The 18805-nt window shown below is 35.3% G+C and overlaps 1 long non-coding RNA gene across 1 annotated transcript in view; it reads left to right on the forward strand.

Moving 5' to 3' along the window:
- LOC143693681 (uncharacterized) overlaps nt 1–16914 on the forward strand; it is a 52928-nt gene extending 36014 nt beyond the window's left edge. The window contains exons 2-5 of the long non-coding RNA XR_013181615.1: nt 10138–10266; nt 11337–11524; nt 12777–12907; nt 16781–16914. This is a non-coding gene — a long non-coding RNA (uncharacterized LOC143693681). The remainder of the gene's footprint in view (nt 1–10137; nt 10267–11336; nt 11525–12776; nt 12908–16780) is intronic.
- Nucleotides 16915–18805: the final 1891 nt, after the last annotated feature.

Genomic DNA, 18805 nt, shown 5'->3' on the forward strand with positions numbered 1-18805 from the left:
TCGGTCAACATTTTGCCACCATTAAATTTCATTTCAGAACAATCCTTGCTCTGGAACTGCCATAAGATTGGATCAGGAACCATGAAATGGCATTGGAAAGGTGTTTTCATTGTCTGTGTTCATCATAAGCTTTATGGCTCTTGCTGAATTATGGTTTTGACTTTAGGTCCCCAGGTGTTCAGGTAAATGCAGGAATCTAGAACAGCACAAAGACCAGGTAAAGTGTTTCAATTGCTAATGTCTGTCTTCTGTCTTGGAGGCTGAGAAGCTTTGGATAAGTGCCTAATAGAGCTGCTGTCTTGTTGCCAGACACATTTCTTCCCACCTTTTGGTGCTGCATTTATGGCATACACTGGAAGATAGGATCTCAACTGTAGTTCAGCTGAAATCTGTTATCCACTAATGCATAGCATACTTATACAAAGCCATTTTCAACTTATGCCACTGTGTTTTCATGTATTCCCATAAAATACACACATTAAACTTCTTCAAAACTCCTAATGACTATATTAGTCCTCTAAATAGCTGTTGTGTAATGTGTGGTGAATATTGAGGATTTGTGCTCTGGGAAATGAAAGAAAATTAAAAAAACCATATTTTTTAAAGGGATCGAAGACAAAAAAAATCCTCTATAGTTACTTTTATAGTAAAAAAAAGCATTCTGAAAACTGTAATAAACCCACAATTTAAATAACCTTTATAATAAATATTTTGCTCAAAATGAGATAAGATTCATGACTTTCCTTCAATTAGAGAATAATTGTTTTCTTTTTTATCAATAAGAAATATATATCTACAAGTTTCTTTCATTGTTTTCATTTAAGAATATTATGTTACTTAATATTTAAATATGTTTTTTCTTTAATTCAGTGTAAATTCTTGTAATTTGTAATTAAATACTGTGATAACAACTATATGGACACTTAAAAGATTTTATTTGAATATCAACCAAATTAAGGTAAATCTTGTAGTATTTTTTCTTTTTTATTTTTTTCTTTGAATAATATAGAGACATGTAAAGTATTAGTGATCTAAACATGCTTGAGTTTGTTATTGGCAATGTCCACATTTTCTTCCTAAGATCATTAATTAGATATCAAATGTTCTTTATTTCTCCAAGAATATCTATGTGTCACAGACATCTTTTATGAAAAATCCTTTCCTTAGGATGTTTTCTACTGAGAAGCTGAGAGGCCTCAGGAGCAAAATGTAAACACTGATTATCTGCTGCTGTGAAATGCAACAGGTGGATCTGTGATTGGCCCATGTTGATTGTTTCTAATTAATGGCCAATCACAGTCCAGCTGGCTCAGACTCTCTGAGCCACAAGCTTTTGTTATCATTCCTTCTTTTTCTGTTCTAAGCTAGCCTTCTGATGAAATCCTTTCTTCTTTTCTTTTAGAATAGTTTTAATGTAATATATACCATAAAATAATAAATCAAGCCTTCTGGAACACGGAGTCAGATCCTCGTCTTTCCCTCATCCTCAGACCCCTGCAAACACTGTCACACCTATGTACTTTTTAGATTGAGGTTATGACAATTTTTTGACTGTGAATGACTGTGAACATTGGTGGCTCTGCAGACTCCTTTATCCTTTCATGTAACATGTTACAATTTTAAGTTTCAGAACTGTCTTACTATTTATTGTTAATATTTTAAACAACAGAGAACATGCACATCACTTATACACTTGTCATAAAGGCAACTTGATTTGTATAATTACTGCAAGAAATACAAATTCTGCTTCTTTCTGGGGAAAAAAAAATTAAAAATCTGACCTCATCTCCATAAATATAGCCTCCTTTAGGTTCCATAGGCATGTGAAGGTATTTTGTTGATGCCAGTCAGATTCCAGTCTTGTAGTATTAGCAGAAAGGAAACAATAGATTATTTTAGCATAACAATTTAATAGTTAATAATTTAGTATAATTTTCACATTTTCCATTAAGCTTTTGCACTATTATGTTACTATAGAAAACACATAAAAATAATACTTTCAGAAATGAAAAAATAAAGAGACAAATAAGGAATAAATAATGAAAAAAATGAGAATCAGTTACATTGTTTGTGACTCATTGACATCAAAACACTTGCAATTATTTTACTAATTAGATGCTGTTTCCACCAGGCATGAACTCATGCTCCATTTCAGAAAAAATTATTTGTTTTCTAAAATTAATCACTTTCTTTCTTTTTTTTTCAAAAGAGGATTGCACAGTCAAGAGGTGCACTTGAGCTAGACAAGCAGTGCTTATCCTAGGCTGTGCTGTGAAGCAGTGGGCAGAGCTGGTAAGCTGGGAATAATTGAAAAGATCAGAAGTGACCTGTCTGAACTTTGTTGAGGGAATAGTGGATGTTGTTAAATAAAGCTAATTTCCTTTGGCTAATGTATTGTTAGAGGCTGCATGAATTTCTGCATGGATGAGACAGTGACACAAGGGTCTTGAAACTGTAAAATCTCAGTAGTGGAAAATAACATTCATTTGATATTATAGTGATGCATTTAATGGAGTAATGAATACTGGTTTATTTTCATAATTTTGTACAAAATTACACATTTAATGGAGTAATGAATACTGGCTTATTTTCATAATTTTGTACAAAAGATGCGTGAATTTGATAAACTTAAATACTCGCATCATTCCTTTATCTCATTACAAGAAAACTAAGAGTAGTTAGTAATTTAAGATATCTGTATAATTTATTGGATGGACTTGTTTCTTTGAAACCATAAGAACTCTTTGTTATTGAAATCCTTTCGACTGGGACATTGATTTTAAGATCTATTTTAGATATATAGCTCTCATAACTTTCCATTTCAGTATCCTGACCTTATAACGATTTCCAGGTCTATAAAAACATTCAGGGTCTGTTAAGATTTTGAGAATGGGATTTGAAAGGAAGCTATTAGGATTTATGTTCTTGACATGCAAACAAAAGGTTCTGAATGCAGTATACGGAGATCTACATGTGAAGCTTCTTCTCACCTCACTTTGACTCCATAAAACTTTACTGTCTGCTTTACACTTAAAACTGCCCTGGCTCTATGGTCAGTGGGTGAATTCTTCCCACCCTAATGTGGCAGTTGTTTTTTCTTTATTGATTATGGGAGTAAATTCAATGGTTAGCTGAGATGCTGGAAATTAGGCAACATGAGGCCATCTAATTATTATTTCATTTGTTCATAGTAATTAAATAATTACTTTCATGAGTATTTCATCAGAATATAGTATTTATATGGACTAATTTAAAAAGAATATCCAAAATTATGCAAAGAAGGGAGGGGATTTCAAATTACCTGCAGCATATATAATCCTAGGATTTCTGGTTCATGAATCTGGGCATGTAATAGAACTTGTTGCACTTCGTCCTTCTGACCTTTTTTTCTGTGAAAGAAAAAAGGAAGAAATCATTATGCTGCTCCTTCACAGCCATTCAATGTCCATCAGATCCAAAGCCCTCCAACACTGTAACAGTTTCTCATCTGGTTTAATCAGCCTTCCCCACAGGAAGCTTCTACTGGCAAAGATAAGCTGCCAGTTCCTACCTTTGGGCGACAAAAAATGTCTATCTTGTCTTAATCCTCTACCTCAGAGCATTATCTGGAGTTTAAGGAGATCTCATGATATCTGACACAGTAAGAGGAGAAAAGCAGTGAAGTCAGGGGCTGAAAGGCATTGCAAGATCTTGTAAGGGTAAATGGGAGTTTGGAGAACGAGTGAATGAAGGAGAGCAATGGCACTTAGCCATGTGCTCTTTTTGCTGCAGCTGCCTCGTTGGGATCAGCTCCTCCCTGCCAAGGGCACAATGCTCTGCTCTTTGCTGTTGGATCAGACCTGTAGGATCCCAGAAAAGGTGCTTGAAATACACACACATTTTATTCTAAAAAAATAAAATGGAGATGAAACCCACGTGGTTTAAATGGGTTTACATGGTTACTTTTGCTTCTTTGGTGAAATCTAACCTCAGTTCCAGAGGTGCTTTCCTAGCTCTAAAGATAAGCCTTTGGGAAAAAAAACCCAACCAAACTGGCAAAGAACATTTAAGAGCTGCTCAAAAATCAGCCTCAAAGAGTTGTTTTAATGGAGAGTGCAATGTACTCTGCAAGCACAATTGTCCCTACAGATTATGCACTGTATTATATGCTCTTATCATGTGCTCCTGCCCAGTTGTTCAAACTGGTACAGACAACACAATTATTTTTGTGATGTTTTCTGTGGGTGTCCTTCCAGGCTTTCTACTCTGTGCATTATTTTGTGAACATTCATCATACAGTCTTCTAATCTGGAATTAAACCCCCTTCTCATCCTGTATCTGAAAAAAAAGAAATTAAAAACAAAACCCCAAAAACTAAATTTAAAAGAAAAACAATCAAAACCAAAGCAAAATGTCCCACAAAGCACAGAAAACCAGGGTGTGTTTCAGAAGATGGAAAAAAGAAAAAAACCATAACAAAACAAAGGCCTTTGGATTTTAAGAAGTGAAACTAAACCTCACAAGAATTCCAAGTCAATTTAGCAGCAATCTTATCTGGTTAGATATAGCCCTTCAAAACCATAGCATGCTGAAGTTAGCTGCTTCTCAATCTTTCTCCTTCAGGAGAAAAGAAAGGAATGTAGTCATCTAATACTCCTTCACAGAGAGCAGGAGGATACAGAAGAAGAAAGGATTAATGAGCACCATTCAACACAGGTATCCTCAAGGAAGCCCCACAATAATAAATTATTAAACATAAAAGCATAGCACCTGCTCCAGCCAAGCAAATGGTGAAAATATTTTATAAACAAGAACTATCCTCAGGTATAATCCATTAATATAATCTGCATCTAGAATTTTTATTGTAATTCTTCAGAAGTCACAGATTGGGCAGCAAATGCATTCATTACATTAAAATGCTTTTACCTGTATAAGGGATAGGCCTTGCTGTGCTTCTGCAATGCTGCCAGTCCTCTGTTTATCTTTGTTCTGGCTGTGTGGCTCTAAATCAAGATAAAAACCAACTCAACATGAAGGAAAATAAAAGGAAGGTCATTTAATCACCACGTTAGCTTAAAATGATTATTGATTCCTGGAGGTGATGTCTAACTCTGCCAGAAAATCCATTTCAGTAATGATTACTGCCCTCTGCCTTATCTATTATACTGGAGGTTATTAAAAGTGGGAATCTCTAGGGAAGTATATAGCTTTGGACCACTAATATCATATTTAATATGTTTTTAACAGAACAGAGTTTCAGACTGTGCCCTTTAACCTACAAGCGAATCAAGGAGAGTGTAGGTCTAATTATTGTATATACTCCACTGGGATCTAGTCACACACTAGACAGAGAGACAAATATCAGCTGGGACAAAGATGTATTGAACTCTTCATCACTCTAAATTACCAGGTGCACACAGCTCTAGAAATAACATACTCAGAAAACTTACAGCACCCTTTTGAAATAGTTACTCAACTTGCTGTTGCACTTTACCAAATAATGTTCTCATCCTATGACACTTGTATCATGTTTTCCTCCTGGCTGGTCTCTCAAAAATCACAATGATATGACCTACTCTGGGAATAAAGAATTTTCTACATACTGGGACATCTGTCCTGCCATTAAGTACACACAGGGACTCTGGTGTGTCCCAATTCAACTAGATTGCATAACTAAATGCATAATGAGGGTAACCTGATAAAAATCAAAGCTTAAACATTCAGAAAATTAGACTAGACCAACTAATCTAGTTGTATTTTATGATCTTAATTTCTTTCTTTATGTGAATCCCTAATTTAAGGGAAAAAACCAGGCAAGATGATGTATGAAATAGCATAATAGAATTATGTTGTTTTGATGTTCCATGGACCAATTTGGGTTAATCCTTGAACCATTTTACTACCTGCTGTTAATCCCTGAACTTTTTTGAACCAAAGAATCTGTATTAACACTTCTAAATTTTCATAGATAATATTTTTTTCTTATTATTTTAAAATTAGAAAAATATATGATTTCAAGGATCAGTTGCAGATCTTTTTCCATAGGATTTTGGACCACTATTAATGAGAACGTGAGACTCTCTATCACATGGCCAATTGAAAATAATTTTATTTTTTTTAGTCCCAGAGAAGCTTTTCAAAAAGTTATTTTAAAGAAAAGTGTTCAAAAGAATAAATTACCAAACCCAATTTCTGAAATTAATTCATCTGACAGTATTTACAAAATGAAAAATAGCTTAATAACAATAAATAAAAACCAAATAGCAGAACTCATGACTGCCTCTTTATTTATAACATTATTTTATTTTCTGCCATGAACAAGAGATACTGTAGATCATATCAGTTGTATTATATTTGATAAGAAGAGATGTCCAAAATCAATGACTGAAAAAAAAAAACCTCAGCAAATTGCAGTTCCAAACTACTGCACATATTTTAAGCATTACAAAGCATGAGGCACAACTACTTTTAATTCTCTGGTATGCAGTCCCTATAGCCTTGTGTGAATTATTATTTTATATATATATATATATATATATATATATATAATAATAATAATATATAAAAAATCCCAACTACAGTAAATAAGTGCAAATAAACTGTAGTCTAAGACCCTGGTCAGATGAAGTGCCATTCACACAAGGAACAAGCCCTCCAAAATTATGCAAACACATACACCATGCTTTTTAAATGGTTTCTATATAGAGTTGTGCTATGCTACTACATCTGGGAACTCAGCACAAGTAATTTTGAAAAATATTTGTCAGAGGATATTTTTTTCATCTTACTGTTCTTTGCAGGGTAATTTTGTTTTCTCTTGATACTCCTGATATTATGGCTTTTGTACTTTTCTTAACTGATGCAGACTGAGAAAAGTTGCTGGAAAGCTTTTCAGTGGATTTAAAGAAATTTTGTATCCATCCAACAATTAATTAGGCCCTAACAGAGTCAGAGAAGGCCTGATGATTACATTTTGGGATGCAGTGCTCAGATTATTAGCCAGACAATGGACATACTACTAATTATTCAAAATGTCATAGAAATTTGGTTCAAAATTTCCACATCAGTAGTTTTCCACATTACACAGAGTTGTTAGATGTGATCCAAACTTTATAAACACAGTGCATGAAATACTGTCAAGTGTTTATGTTACTGGATGTTCTATGATTAACTTTAATGGGGACTATACACACGGTACTGTAAAATTAAGAAAGGCATATATGCTCTTTAACACCCCACAACTTACAGTTTAATGGTTAATTATTTCATTCTTGACTTGCTGTTCACTTTGAAGGATCTGTGGCCCAATAAATTGTTTATTTCAACTGTGCCTGTGGATGCTTTGATATTTTGATATTTTTATTATAATGTATATAATTCAATTACTTTTATGTGGTGTCAGTAATTCATTATAGTGCAGAGAGATATGTCAGCTATGTCACTTGTAGGATAGAACTGCATTTCCTGGCTGTATTGAGTGATAAATCATTCCTTTATTTTGAGCCATTATAAGTGGACTTGTACTGCTCACCACTAGGACATTTAGCAGGAAACCTGCTGTTGCTTATCACAGGAACCTCTGGAAGAAAAAAACCCACAAAACCAACTCTAGATTAATGTCCTCAATGTGTCACTGTCAGAGAAGTCAGCCAAACCACAAAGTATTTTTAATGGAAGAAATATCAGTTATTTTCTCTTTAAAATACAGACATAAAATTGATCATAAAAATGAGGGGAAAAAAATTCTGATTCATTGACCAAAGCTGGGGTCAGATTCTCAGCTGGCATGAATTTGCATGCTACATTACTGTTAATTGGATTAATGCTCCCTGAAGGCCAGATGTTCTATTTCTTGGTGTTGAGTGGTTTCAGAATCATAGTAGGTTTTCCTTTAATATTCTAGTGTTTTTTTATGGACTGGGTACCATTGTATTTGTTCTGGTCAGTCTTTTGCCATATTTAAACTCTGACATGGTTCAGACAGTAAATTACCAGATTTCAGACTTAAGTTTTATTAAATATTTAGGATGCACACCATTTTTAGTTAAGCAATTCTTATGTTTGTCAAATTAGAACACTTATTTATATAATATTCAGCTGTGAGTGCAAATAAGTTTTTAACTCTCCCTGGTAGTTCTAACACTCACAGTTCCTCCTTCCTCACACCTCTGCTAGCATCTTCATTCTCCTTGCTCCCTATCAGAAACAAATATATTCCAGCCATATACTTACAGTAACTTTTTCATAACGTCCTAAAATCTTATATACTACTTGATGAGACCAAGAGCTTTGTTGTTCTTGTTGTTGTGATTTTTTAAAGATTTTTTTTTTTATTTTCCTGAAGATAAAATGAAGATTAGATTGAAACAAACTAGCAAATCCCCTACTACATATTACTTAACATTGTCCACCAATGAGATTGCTTTTTTGACCATGTCATACTGAACATTTTGTTCAAGATTTTATTAATAAGAAGTTCTGTGGTTCAGTTAAAAATCTTGCAACTAATCATGTTCATTCCTGTAAGTATCATGACTCAGACACTATTAAAATTTCTGTCCATCCTTGTCCTTTTCTGTGGAAGGAAAACAATGAATTACTTCACAGTACATGCTGTGTTTGTAACTTATGAAGTTTAATAAATTATAATAATTTTTAAATAGCAAATTGGTTGTATTTTCTGTCTGAGACAAGACTTCTGCTGATTTAAAGAGAAAAAGGATGCCAATTGAGCATTGCCAGTAGGTTGAGAGAGGTGATCCTGCCCCTCTACTCAGCCCTGGTGAGGCCACATCTGGAGAGCTGGGTCCAGTTCTGGGTTCCTCAGTACAAGAGAGACCTGGAGCTCCTGGGGCAGCTCCAGCAGAGGTTTAAATATTTGATTAAGGCCTGGAGCATCTCTCTTCTGAGGAAAGGCTGGGGAAGCTGGGTTTGTTCATGCCCAAGAAGAGATGACCGAGAGGGGACCTCATAAATGTCTGTAAGTCTCCAAAGGAGGGTGCTAAGAGAATGGATCCAGGCTCCTCCTGGTGGTGCTAAGCCATAGGACAAGATGCAATGAGCCAAAACTGATGCACAGGAAGTTCCACCTGAGCATGAGGAAGAGCTTCTGTACTATGCAGGTGACTGAGCACTGGGACAGATTGCTCAGAGAGGTTGTGGGGTCTCCCTCACTGGAGATATTTGAGAACTGTCTGCACACAATCCTGTGCTCTAGGGTGACTGTGCTTGAACAGCAGGGCTGGACCAGATGACTCAATGTGGCCCCTCCCAGCCTAACCCATTCTTTGATTCTGTGTTTCATTTTCACTTGGAAATCTTATAAAAGTTGCTGTAAAAATAAAGTTGACATCTTGATCTTGTCACTTGAAGAAAACACCACACATGTCCAAATTTGAGGGAAGAACTTGCATCAATGATTTCATTAATTGACAAGAAATTTTATTTATTATTACTTTTATTCTATGTAAGTATGTACTTTCTTGTCTTATACAAAATCACTATGATTGTAACAGCAGATCAATTATTAATAGTTTTCTTTTTCTTTATCATTGTTCCTAAACTTCTCTAGTATTATTCAACTCCCTTTCCTTCTTTCCCCTGTATTGTAATAACATAAAAGAGATGGTGCGAGTTATTGATAGCTCCCTTCTTATATCCATTTTACCTCTAAGTCCGCCCATTGCCAGTGGCAAGTATAAAACAAATTTATATTTCCATAGCTCCTCACTATCAACAAATGACCCATTTGAGATCAAATATTCATTGACTGCTTTTTTGGGGGGGGGAGAGATGTGTCAAAACAAGCTTCTTTTTCTTCTTGTCACTTCCAGACAGCACAATGAAGACTAGAAAAACTCATATATGATGGGAAACCTGGTGCCTGTTGAGCTGTGAAAAGAGCTGCCATTAGGAGCCCAAAATATTTCTGCCGGGTCAGCAAAGTATGAGAAAAGTCCCCATTAAGCAGTTTATAACTATGCACCTCTTTTTTCTTCCTTTCCCTCTCTCCTCCCCCTCCAGGCCTTTGATAGCCAGCAATTCACTTTGCTGGCACACACTGTGGCCTTTCTCAGAGTATAATTCACAGTGTTTATAACTGTCATTTCAGTCTCTGTACTTTGAATTTTTTCATCTCATAGCCTTTCTCTTTTTCAGGTTCTTGTCACCCTGGAAAAACACCAGTGTTTATAACCTCCCTGGCTGCTCTGACTGGCCGTGTCACCAGGGGTTTTTGTAGCATCCTTAATGACCTGTTAGGAAGAATCTTGTAAACATTCTGTCATAGTAAGTGTTAGGCTAAAAATCTGTTACCTTAACTTGTATCCTCAAAATATTGGCATATTAAGTGCTTGGCAATTGGCCGATGTGATGGGCTCAATACAGCAATTTCTTCAGATACTTTTTTTTTTCTTAGTAGTATTAGTTTTTTCCAGAAAATGGCCATTCTAATCAAAGAATGGGTGTGTTATTAGGCTGTGAATTCTTGGGACCTTCTGTGCTAAATATTTATAATGAAAAACATTCTCCAAAAATGGCAATATACATCTAGAATAAAAAACAAAACACTTTTTGTGAAGTGTTGAGCAATATCCTAAATGGGAAATATAAGAAATTCCAAGTATTATGGTTTTATATATATTGCCATGGGAGAATGTAGAAAACTCCCAACTCTGCTCTGTTATTTCAACAATAAGAAGTGTCTGAGGCATTCAGAAAGCTTAGCAGAAAATTGTATTTTTTAGCACTAGTAGATCCTCTGTAATCAGTGGTGCTAGTCTTGCAACAGTTAAACGTCCCAAATCCTTTGGAATAGTTATGTGAGTTTTCAGAGTAATAATTTATAGGTGAGAACTAGGTATTGTTTAACTCAAAAAAGGCACCAAAAATTAAGATGGTATATTTACAGTCTGTTTTGATTTCTGTTTCTGTCTCAATTTTTAACTGCTGTCTTGGAAATCTGTGAGAACATTCAAATTGAAGTGTGATACTGGAAAAACATGAACCTTTAGCTACAGTGTCTCCAAGGTGCCACAATCTAGACACTAAAATCCATCTAAGATAATATCCATATATTTATAAATAGATATAGTCATATAAATGAAGACACCATAAATATATGGTGAAGCTTACACATTATGAAACAATGCTGATTTTGACTTATGTCATAAAAATTTAGACTTATATTGAGAAAGTAGATTAAAATTAACCTCTTGTCCCAAGGAGGTATAAGGGTGCCTGCCTGCAATGGCTTCAATGAACATAAAGTTGTGAAGAGTAAGAAAACCTTAGATATTATATTGGCAGAAAATTGTGAGGCAAATCAAAGAAATTAAATAATTCTCTTCACTATACAGATTTACATCTCCCATGGATTTGGAAGTCAGGAAGACAAGTATATGTTCTGGCAAATGTTTCTTTTTTCCTTGGAATGAGGCAAAGGACTTGCTGCAAACTGATCACCAATTCACTGCTGCCAGGAGTGCATACTGGGTGAAATGGAGAAGTCTTTTGGGAAAAGACTGGGATTTGTTTGAGTGAAATTGTAAGTGCATGAGTATTAGTGACACTGGAAAACTTAGTCATCTGGAAATCAGGAAATGAGTATCACCACTTTATTAAATCCTTTTCTCCATGTTTAGAGATATAAAGGAATACTGCTCCATTTTGCAGGGATCAAACAATGCTTTTGAATGATAACATCTCAGTCATGGTGTTCATGTCAAACAAGCACATACTGAAATACTTGAATACCAGGAAAAGCAGAAAAACACAGTGAATATTGGAATCCATCCTAGATAGTGTTAAATAATACCAGCCAAAAACTCTTAGATTTATTCCAGAAACCACTTCATGCTTATCAGCAAAAAATGCAGAAAGCCTATCACAGTGGTCAGATGAATGAAGTACTAATGGGACAAAGCAATCTGAAATAATTAAATTTTTCAGATAATGCACAAAACATAGTTGAATGGATATACTGTAACAGTATCCCTTGGTCCCCTTCAGTTCTGTACTCATACACAAAAAGCAAACATCACCCTCCCCACACTTACGAAGATGATCGGAGTCCAGAAATTGCCTTCACCATGTTTATTCCTCTCTTTCATGTCACTGCAGCTGATCGAGGTTTTAATTTCCTTCATGAAGGGTGTGCGCAAAATTATTTTTTATTGGGCAACACATTTTCTTTTAAATATTTGCTAGTATGGGCATAAATATGATCTGGATAGACAAAATACCTAACCTGATCATTTGTATGTGGTTACTTTTTTGTGCTGTCAGTGATAGAATCAATCCTCTGGCTGGAAGAGTAGGTCATATATATCTCAGCATCAGTAGGAGGATCAGATGATAGTAGAACTGGTAATGATGTTTTTGAATTTGAGATATAAAACCAGATAGATATTTTGTAATAAAAATGGTATAAAAATGAATCAATCAAAAGAGAGTAGTTTTGTGCTGACCCACATTGGGAAAGCTCTGGAATTAAGACTCTGTTAATAGTAAAAGTTCAGTAATACACCCAAGCTGGTGAAAGGACTGACAAAAATGATTTTAGGGGAAGTAAGATTCAGCTGCTTTCACTTTAACTGTAAATTACAATTTTGTTTTCCAGATTACTCATCTAAACTATTCCAAAATCAGTGAAAGTTCTTGCATGGGTAAACTGTAGATGAGTAGTTCAGATTACTAGTGTAAGATTTCTAATATATTAATATCTGAGATATGAGACTGACCTAAAGTCTACTTATCCTCTCTCTCTCCTTTGTTTGTTTGGTTTTTTTAATCCCCAGATTATTGAATAATATAGGTTGAAAGAATTCTCTGGAGGCGACATGGCCCTACTGTCAAAGCAGGGCTGCATTACCCACTGCTCATCACCATCCTCAGTTCTTCACTTGAAGCAGTGAGATTGAAATCCACGGTGGGTGTCGCAAGAGAGGGAATTTGGTGCATTTCCTTTAAATTCATTTCCAGATTAAGTTTTAAAGTTCAACACCTCCCTCATTCAGTAAAAGTGGCTTCCAGGTACAAAAAAACCAATGCAAACCAAACTTCACCTCTACCGGCTTAATGCAACACCTTTTTCACCAGAACTCTTCCTAATTTGTGTTAAAGTTATCACTGGGCATAAGAACTTAAAGTAAGACATAAGACACTCAGTTTTCTTCCTAAACTGAATTTTTTGACTGGCTACCAGAAAATGAATATATGCATACAGAATTTCAAAACACATATGCACACATATTTCTAATGCATTTATTTGAATATAGAAAATTATGGATTACTTAAAAACTAATGGAATTTTCAAAGTATGACTGAAACAACAGTCTGGCTTTTTTAACATGCAGTATCATTGTCAGGCAAGTCAAAATGAAAGGAAAGAAAATGTATGTAATATGTGATTATCTTTCTCATTTATATTTATTCTACATGAGAGGGAGAGAGGAACACACAGCAGGTATTTTAAAACCATCAGATATCTCAGTCATTCTGATGCTCTGGAATGTTTTTATGACATTCCTTCAAATCATCAGGCAGATAAAGGAGGAGATATTCTTTCATTGCTTAATAAAGGTTTTAAAGATGAAGAAAGATTGGTTTGGTTTTAAAGGGGATAAAAAATGACTGGTGAAATAAAATTAAAGGAAAAAGAATACAGTTCATTAGTGTCAGTATAAACCTCTTCCACCAAGTTCAAAGAACATTCTGTTGAATGAGAATTTAGCTCTATTTTCCCTTAGTGATCAAAAATAAGTAATTTGAGAGAACAATGAAAGTTGCTTGCTTCTTTTGCTGTTATTCTATCCCTGTTAAATTATTCCTAATAGCATTTTAAAACAACTAAGAGCTGCAACACTGTATACAGAGCTTTAGTCTGGAAATATGTGATTATACAACACCCAAGAAAAGTGTAATATGAAGTATTTATATTCCACTTTTATTCCTGATTATTCATTACCACTGACACCCTTTAAACACATTCAGTGAACATGGCAAAAGGTAATTAACATGGGTCTGTAAGTGAGTTCTCTTAATTTCAGCAAGAGAGTACATTTTATTGGGAAGACTGACATTAAAGACCTTATTCATAAAAACTCAGCTTCTTAAGGATGTCCCTTTGCACTGCACTCACCCATGTTTATTCCAACTTCTTTTCCCCTCCAAGATTTTTAAACTTTTTTCTATTCATCTCCCAATCAATCTTTCTCCTCTTGCTGCACATTGAAGCCTTAACCCCTAGAAGCCATGATCTCCTTTAACTCTGGCTCTGGTAAGTTATTGAATCATCCTCCTTTCTGAAGGGCTTCCTTCCCTTCTGAATTGCTGCAGAATGTCCCGTCCTCTTCTCTTAGTGTTTTCTTTTTCTAATAGTCTGTGCACCATGGTCCCTCTACAAATTGAAATTCAATTCTCTGTGTCCCTCGCCTTCCTCCACGAGCAGAAGCCCTTTGCTTCTGTTTACTAAAAGTTTTGACATTTGTCTCTTTCTGGGGGTGATGCCCTCCCTCTTGTCTCAATCTCTTCTGATTAATCCTGGTATAAAGCCTATTAGTATAGACATAAATCTGATTCTATATTTATATACAAATTTATACATATATATGAAATTTATGTATAAAATAAAAACACATTGGAAGCATACATTTTTTTGTCTTTATTCTATTTACAGGCTAGACAATAAATAGAATAAAGGATTAAGGTCATTTAATCTGAAAGTAAATATTATTAAACTAATTAAGACATAAGTCTGAATTTTGCAATCATAAAGTACATTAATTACCATCTAAAACAAAATTTAGGTTATAACTGCTAACTGACTCATAAAATGGGCAGAACACTTAAGGTCTTAGGACTGTCTCTTCTGGAATGAGGTGTGGGGCAGTCCCATTCATTTCATTATTCTAAAGATAGGACAAGAGGTTAAAAGACAGAGGGAAGGGCAGGCAGATTACATAAATCTAGAGAAATATGAAAAGGTTAACCTGAACCAAGTCTCTCATGAGACCAAAAGGAAGTTGTAAAAGATGATGTCTTCTAGAAATCTGAAGAAATGAACAGGTCAAGTACGGTGAGATAGTTTACCTTAAACTTTGATTACATGAACGAGTAGCGCAAATATAAAATAAAAAAACAAAACAAAACAAAACAAACTCAAAACTTTAAGGGATTTCTTTATCCAAGGAAATACTAAGACACATACAGAATAAGTATGGTTATATGGAGATTTTCCTATCAGAAAATAAACCTTTTTAAATGAGTCAAGATCTCATTTCCTTTTGGGAGTGTCTGCCATTATTCCTTCTTCTCGTAAAAGCAAACACATTTTTTTGATTCATTGGCAAAATAATGTTTTTCACATAATTTTTGACATAATCTGAATGATTCTGGGAGAAATGATCAATTATTCCAAATGGCGTGAGAAATACTCTGTATTTCTCCAAATATATTACTCAAACTCATATGAACAAGTAATTTTATAGAATGAAATATAAAAGCAAAGATATCAGTGTGATATATCTTTAAATTCCTAGGCTATAAGTCAAAAATTATGGCTGTTCATCATGATATGGACAGATGCATAAAACATAATTCTCACATAATGGTGATACTGTCATTTGTTCTGAATTTCAGTATCTTTTTCATCCTTGTCAGAACTCTAATGAGAGGAACTCAAGACAGGAAAAACATATAATGCATATATAGAACAAGTTTATGAACATGTTTTAGGATAAAGTACTGTACATAAGGCTTGTCTGGTGCTTCTATTAGGAATATCCAGCACTATCTTCCTCTTTTTTTTTTTTTTTTCCCCAATGAACATAACATTTCTGTCTAGTCTATGGATGAACTTGTTCTCAAATGTGCCTGAGCAACATGCAAAAATAGAGTAACTTTGAACTGGTTAAAAAAAGGAGATCCAAATGTAGCAGGTAAACCAAGAAACCTAAATCCCATCTATCAATTTTTATAACATTTTTAGATGCATATCCACCTATTAATCTATTTTTCCATTTAAATTTGGATCTATGTTATTTCTGCTCCAAATACCTTCTGTGTTTCTGAAAAAAAGTTGTGTATAAACCCATCTTTCCATATCAAGTGTGGCTTACCCAATGCATCAAAACAAAGAAAAGCAGATTTGCATGGCTTGTAAAACATATGAAAATTAATCCCTCCACCTGCAAAGAGATTACACAGAGCACTCATATTCTGACTTGTGGAGATAAGTGTAGTTAATCAACACACACACAAGAGACACTGAGCTTGTTGTTGCGTGAACACGTCAGTCAGGTATACAGGAAATTTCTGTGCTTGTAAAGAAATTTGCACTGATAATTTGTGTAACTTGAAGCTGAAAATGGAGCAATTGTTTGAATTTATATACACTGACTTTGAGAATTACATGTTCACCTTAAAGCAGATTTCTGAGTAATAGTGCAGTGGTACCACTAAGTCTCCTTAAACTTTTGAAAGCATTGTTCTGATTCCAGAGGCCACACACTGCTAAATGACTGACTTCACCAGCAATGGAGAGTACTCTAAATTCAGGATTTATATTAAAGTAAGAAGAAATTACTTTTTGTATTCCTACTGAGAAAAGTATATACTTTTTGGTCTGTGTATATGCAGAAAGACAGAAACCTTTCTATTTTCTTATTTCTTTATGTAAAAAACTCCTTTTTTAGTTCCACTAACACAATGTCTTTCAAAAGGTTTTTTTTATGACTGGTCCATTAGCATATTATTTTTAGTACATGTAAACAACTGCATTAATTTCCATTTCTTCTTACAGGAAGAATGAATTGAGAAGTCAGATTTAAAGAATTTATACTTTCATTCGTGTGAGAGCTTATTAGCTTTACAAATTAATTTCCAAGACTATCATTATTAGCTGAGACCCCAAGAAACAGGCTGAACTCCATTGACTTAACACTACAAAACAGAAGAGTCCCCCACATGACTGTTAGGACTGGATTTCTCTGCTTGCATCTTGCCCAGAGCCTGGATTACTTAGAGCACAGGGCTTTTAGGGATATACACTTTCTTCCAGAATACTCATTTTGATGGTATTGGTAATCTATACCCAAGATCAACCTACTTGGAAGCACCCCAAACTATCAATACATATCTTACAAGACTGCTTTTGCTGTCTTACTCACACTACACTCTTGCAGAACTTTCCTTTAAAAATTTTTGTGGCAAAAAGTGCATGTATAATGATTTTTTTTTCTTGCATTAATTGAAATGATTTATTGAGGTAAGCAGGTAAACGTGTACAATTTAAAAACCATTATGAAGGATTTTGGTTACTGAAATGCAAAATTCCCACTTTAAAAAGTTCCTAGTAGTATCAAAAAAAGTATGTATTAACTGGATTATGACTACTGCCTGAACTTTTTTACCAAAAAACAGTGGGGTGCCCCCAAGCAAGAGGGATATCATGGAGACCCTGGACTTCTGAGACACTGATGTGACTGTCTAGAAAATAAAATACTTGCAGTTTAAAAATGAAAAAAAAAAAAAAAAGAAAAAAAAAGAGCAGTCGCGGGAAATGCAAATGGGTTTTGTTTGCAAGATGGACCTACATTCAGGATGTTTTCAAGCAAACTTTAATATTATCACTGCAGCATATATAGATCTGCCCACAGAGGTCAAATTTTGAACAACTGATTCAAGATTACCAGTTTTTCAAATGAAATGTCAAAAAAGGTTTGTGCATTTTTCAGTAGTATAAATGAAAGACTAAGGCTGAGAATTTGAGTCCACATTTGCACAGCACTGATGATGCTGATATTGAGGTGCTGAATGTAGCTCTGTTACCTAAACTGGGAAAGTGGGACAAGAAAGAACTACATATTTAGCACAATTGATCGAAAAAATACTTTATAAAGAGCTCAATAGGAGAAACACAGAATGGGTAATGTTTGAAGGGACCACAGTGAGTCTTCTGATCCAAGCTCCCTGTTCCAGCAGGAACGGGATTGTACAAAGGGAACTGGATTGTGTCCAGATGGTTCTTCAATATTTCCAGTGAGGGAGACTCCACAATCTCTCTGGGAAACCTGTTCCAGTGCTCAGTCACCCGCACAGTACAGAAGTTCTTCCTCATGTTCAGGTGGAACTTCCTGCGTGTCACCTTCTGCCCATTGCCTCTTGTCCTATTGCTTGGCACCACTGGGAGGAGCCTGGATGCATTCTCTTGGCACTGTCCTTCAGATACTGAAGATAGACATTGATGAGTTCCCCTCTCAGTCATCTCTTCTTGAGGCTGAGCAGGCCCAGTTCCCTCAGCTTTTAACAGAGAGATGCTCCAGTCTCTTCATCACCTCTGTAGCCCTCCACTAGAGCTGCTCATGTACTGAGGATCCCAGAACTGGACACAGCTCTCCAGATGTTCCTCACCAGGGCTGAGTGGAGGGGCAGGATCACCTCCCTTGACCTGCTGGAAACGCTCTTCCTAATGACACCCCAGGACACTGTTGGCCTTCTTGGCCACAAGGACACACTGCTGGCTCATGGACACCTTGTTGTCCACCAGGACTCCCAGGTCCTTCTCTGCAGAGCTGCTTTCCAGCAGGTTGGGTCCCAGCCTCTGCTGGGGACTGGGGTTATTCCTCCCAAGGTGCAGAACCCTGCATTTGTCTTTGTTGAACTTTAGGCTGTTCTCCGTCCATCTCTTCAATCTGCATTTGGCTTTTCTGAAGAGATGAATAAAGAATGTGCAACGGCTTTTATGGTGGTTGTGCATACTGGATGCAAGATCCATCTTTAACTTAATGCAGAAGGGCATCACAGAAACAATTGCTAGCAAGCTGAA

The sequence above is a fragment of the Agelaius phoeniceus genome, chromosome 3, assembly GCF_051311805.1.
Source record: "Agelaius phoeniceus isolate bAgePho1 chromosome 3, bAgePho1.hap1, whole genome shotgun sequence".
Classification (NCBI taxonomy): Eukaryota; Metazoa; Chordata; class Aves; order Passeriformes; family Icteridae; genus Agelaius; species Agelaius phoeniceus.